Below are 5,422 nucleotides of genomic sequence, written 5' to 3'. Positions count from 1 at the left end.
CCTTTTGCTAGGGCATTATAGGCAGAACAGAGGAAAATGGGTCTAAATAGCTGATATTTACTGATCAAATATATATTACTCATCAGACACGTGTTCTATATAAGGAAATAATTATATAATAGATATTTAACTGAAGTGGCAAAAATCTTTGGGAAAAAATTCAAAATTTCACCAAATTGCATTTCTGTACATTTGGTACCAAAAAAATAAGTTTTTTTTTTTTGGAAATAACTCACTCGAATCTCAATATTTTAAAAAATCAAAAACATACTTTTGTAGGTTAGATTTAGCTGAATATATTTATACAGCTCAAATTTGCATTTTTGGGATACTGAGTATTGTATTTTGCCATCATTGTTTGCATCCAAATTGGGTTAGTCTGTTGCATCACACTATGTCAAGTTTATACTTTCCTTACCTTACTCAGGAGAAGCTTCCCTAACTGTAGAGAGGTTAGGGGGAAATGCTCATTTTTAGCAAACTTAAATATGTATTATACTTATATGTATACTCTGTACCCTAGTTATAATTCAATATGTAAATTAATAATAAAGTAATATTCATCATTTAGATTAGCTTATAGTATTGTACAATCAATTTTGGGGCCAGGAAAACTCATATACAAGAAATATAGGGAAAACTCACATATTGTGTTGTATCTTACTCAAATGTTGCCCAATTTACTTTGTTTTTTCTGGAATTTGAAAGATAATTTAAAAATATAATTTTTACAACTTAGATCATGTAATTTGGTTAGGTATTAGTTGAATTATAGTAGATTTTGTATTTGAGTGTACTTAGTGTGACAAAAATCACAAATCACACGTGTGACAACAATTTTGAAAATGGCTGTAAAAAATATTTTTTGACATGAGTAAAAACTATGATTACACAACCTTACAATTCATGTGAGGGACAACACATTACATGTGACTGACAGTACAGTTACTACTGTTTGCATAATTCCTTAGAATAGCAGTGCACATGATTTTTTTGTTGTGTTGTGTTCAACTTAGTCAAAATTACAGAAAAACATTGATTTCTCCATCAATATAAGACATTATCTCATAATTAAACAATGAAAAATTAGACAAGTTAAAGACTTATTATAATATGAAAAAAAAGTGAGAGATCTAGGGCTTGTTTGATAGATATAGTAAAAGGAAAGTGTATCTGCCTAATTTCTAACTAATTAATATTCTTTTGAAAATTCTGTAGTTTCCCCTAGAGTAGGGATAAAATCCAGAGAAAGATATATAAATCATTATATTTCTTTCTTTCACAGTATTCCAAATTTGAGAGACAGTAATACTGTATTTACTTTATTATAAAGGTAATTGTACTCTGATCCCTTATACATCCTCAACCTCAGCATTATAACCATTAGTAAATTATGATACAGACATTGTAAACTTTCCTTATAAATGTAATTTGAAGTATGAGTAATGATATTATACTCTTATACTATAAGGAACACTTATTTGTTACTTTATTAAACTAATAATACACTCATTTAACTTGAACTAATACTAAGTGTAAAGTTTCTTAGAACAGTCTTATTTTACTTATTTCAATACTATATACAACATACACATGTAGATACAAAAAATCACAAGAAATTGTAACACTAGAAATACTAATCAAGATCTGCCTTCCCCTTTCCCTTAAAGAGCTTAATATTTGTATTTACATATAATACAATATAATTAGTAAGACTCTTTAAGACAATAACTCTCTCCTTACAAGTAAGGTCTATAATATCCTTTAGAGGAAGTATAGCTATATTATCAACCTAAGTAAAGTTGTGCTTCTCAAAAATAGGAATAAGTAATAAGAAGTTGTAGTTATCCTAGTTGTGCTCTAAGTGTAATATACACATTTCTAGCCAATTCTTAACTTTTAAACATATGGTTTTGTTTGCTAAAGAGAGCAGACTACAACCTACCCCTTCATTTGTGTGTGTAATACTGGTACTATTATTATTAGTAAATAACAGTACATTAGTTGACTTAGGCTTTAATTTTGAGAGCTTTATATAATTAAGAATCTTGAGTTACTCTAGAACCTCTTTACTTGTTACACTAGGGGTTCCTACAAGCTATACAAATGTTAGTACACTTGTATTCCTTATTATTAAGTACTTATTGAAAGCTTTACATACTCTCTTATGTAATTGCTTGTGTACAGTCTATGAGTACCTTCATACTTTTAATAGTAAGTGTAGAGATACCTTTTACAGAAATCAGAAAGCTTGTTACTAACATTTGATTTTACTTTCTTTAACAATATTATAGATACCTTAGGTCTACTAGATTGTTACTGTACTTTGTAACTACTTAGCTTTATAAGAAAATAAATTATTAGAATACAAAAGACCTTTATAGAATTTAATAAACTTACCTAAGTCTGTGTATTTAAGTTCCTTAACACAATGTTACACACTACTAGTACTCTCTTCTTCTTTTGTGTTACTTTAGCTACAAAGTCCTTGTAACACAAAAAAAGCTACTCTAGATCATTATCATTCTTAATATAATACAGTTCTATCTTCTAGCCAGACTTTCTACACTATAGTACCTTATAAACAAGAATAATCAATTTACTTAGTATTCCTATTAATGTAGATAAGTAATGTATGAGTAGAATGTGTTTCTAAGATAAATGTATTATAAAAGAATTTGTTATGAGTCTATCTAAGACCTGAACTTCAATCTTTGTGTCAGACTTTAATTTGACTTTGACCTTTAACTTGACTGCCTTTCAAGTAACTGTAAGTAGTAATGTGTAAAAAGTTAGTAAAACAACTGAAGGACAAAATAGATTACTTACTGTCTGATTCAAAATCTTTAGTGTTCAACTCATTATTAAGAGAAAAACAGTTAGACCCTGACTCTAAAGCTTGCTTAAGTAAACTATCAGAATCATTATCTGAAATTTCTAATACAGTTACACAAACAAACTCTAGCTCAGACAGCTCTTCTGTGTACAGCTCATTATTATTAACATTCTAAAGAATAAAGAGGCAAGGATTAGTTTTAGAATGTGTTAAGAGAGTAAGTGTATACTATAAATTTTACATAACTATCTTCTTTACTTTTTATCTGTTAAGATGTTAGTATTAATGTATAAGTATACAAATAACTCATAACTCTTACCTCTATAGTACTAACCCTACCTTTAGAAGATTCCTTAGAATGTATCTTAGATATAGTATTAGACAGTTTAGACAAATGTCTAGAGTCATGTTTACTTTAAGAGATCTCTAGTTTGTCTTAAGAATTGAGGGCCTAAATGTAGATACATATTAGAAGAAGTATGAGAAGAATAGACACAAGTATAGTGTTAGTGTTTTAAGGTCACAATGTTTTCCTAAGAGTAAGTCACACAAGTAGGGGTTTAGTAGACTCTACTTATAGTGTGTAAGTGTTAATACAAGTTGACTGTATAGTTTGTAATTAAGCTTCATTGTCCTTAGATTAAAGTAATATATATGCTATCTAATATTAGATGTCTCAGACATATGTCTCAGAAGACATGTTTTAGTAATAGTGTATATTTGCAAGATGTTTACATAATTTGAGATATATGATACATTTATCTAAAATAAATGTTAACACTCCTCTTCAAACTTATACTAGTTGATTAGACTAATATAATGTTTGATAAGTGTTTGTCTGTTGTTTTTACTAATATTATTTACAATTGTAATGTAAATGTTTTGTTAGCTTTGTATATTAAGTCTACTGTAAGTGTTATGTTTGTCTAATGTATTATTATTATGTTTGATGTAATAAATTGATTGTAAGTTCAATTTTGATTACTAAGAGAGTTACAGGATCTCTTTAGCATTTGTTTGTTTATAGTTTTATTATTATTACTATTATAGTTGTTACTATAATGTTTTATCATTTGTATAATAGTATTTTTCTTGTTTACAATATAATATAATATGATATAATTTCGTTTTGTTTGTTTTTCATGTCATATTGTTTGTTTTGTGTTATAGTATGTTTATTTTATCATACTGTATTGTTCTACAGTTGTTCCATTATTTGTTCTGTTTGTAGTTGTATTATTATATGTGTAGTTTGTTTCATATTCTTACACTCAAAGTGTAATTATAATTGTAATTTGTTTGTATCATTTTGTTTGTATAGTTAATACTATATTTAATAACAATGTGTGTGTTATTAATTTGTTCATTGTTAATTTGTATTTTTGTGTATTTGAATTGTGTTACTAGTAGTTTTTCCACTTTTACTTTTGTAATGAAACTGATGAATCATACCTGTAAAATGTACTGTTAATGTTAAGGTAAGGAAAGTATAAACTCAACATAGTGTAATGTAATAGACTAACTCAATTTGGATGCAAACAATGATGGTGGAATATGACACTCAGTATCCCAAAAATGCAAATTTGAGCCACATAGATATATTCAGCTTAATCTAACCTACAAAAGTATGTTTTTGATTTTTTAAAATATTGAGATTCAAGTAAGTTATTTTCAAAAAAAAAAAACTTATTTTTTTGGTACCAAATGTACAGAAATGCAATTTGGTGAATTTTTGAATTTTTTCCCAAAGATTTTTGCCACTTCAGTTAAATATCTATTATATAATTATTTCCTTATATAGAACACGTGCCTGATGAGTAATATATATTTGATCAGTAAATATCAGCTATTTAGACCTATTTTCCTCTGTTCTGTCTATAATGCCCTAGCAAAAGGGAAGAGATAAAGCTAGAATACAGAATCTGAGGAGTAATAAACCTGTAAGATATGCTTAAGACTGAGTAATAAACAATATAGCTTACCAAGAATTAGGCTACAAGTTTAAGCCAAATCTTATAGACTGACAATAAGGAAGAGTTCAACACTCTAGGTTTTAGAGAGGATGTAAAGACTGTTGTCCCAATTGAGTCTGATGAATTGATAGACAGTACTAGGGTTATACTAAATTCAACTACTGGATGATGCCTGCCCCTACTACTGAAGCTCAAATGGAAAAGCATGTTCAAACATGCCTTGATTCTATTCCTCTTAATTTCTTTCAAAAGTAAGTACTTTAAATCTTTCTTTCTTACAAAATTGATTTTATTATATGTTTTGTAGGTATTGTAACTGGTCTGCTCAGTTCATGAATGTATATAGAAAGGGGTTGACAGGAGCACAGGCTCAATAGGCAAATAAGAAATACTATAGCTATAGAATCCTTCCAGCTAGTATTCTGGCTGAGCTGTAAAACCATAATCTATATTTTTTTTGTATTTACAAGTGCTAAAAAAATGTTGATGTCCACCACTCGATTTTTGCCATCAGGGTCCTTCCTAATGGGGAAGTGGCTGTGCTGTGACTGATGTGACATACTATGTTGAGTTTATACTTTCCTTACCTTATTATAATATTCTCTATTCATCA

Source organism: Fomitiporia mediterranea (genome assembly GCF_000271605.1).
Source record: "Fomitiporia mediterranea MF3/22 unplaced genomic scaffold FOMMEscaffold_3, whole genome shotgun sequence".
NCBI lineage: Eukaryota > Fungi > Basidiomycota > Agaricomycetes > Hymenochaetales > Hymenochaetaceae > Fomitiporia > Fomitiporia mediterranea.
Note: the sequence above shows the minus strand (reverse complement) of the source record.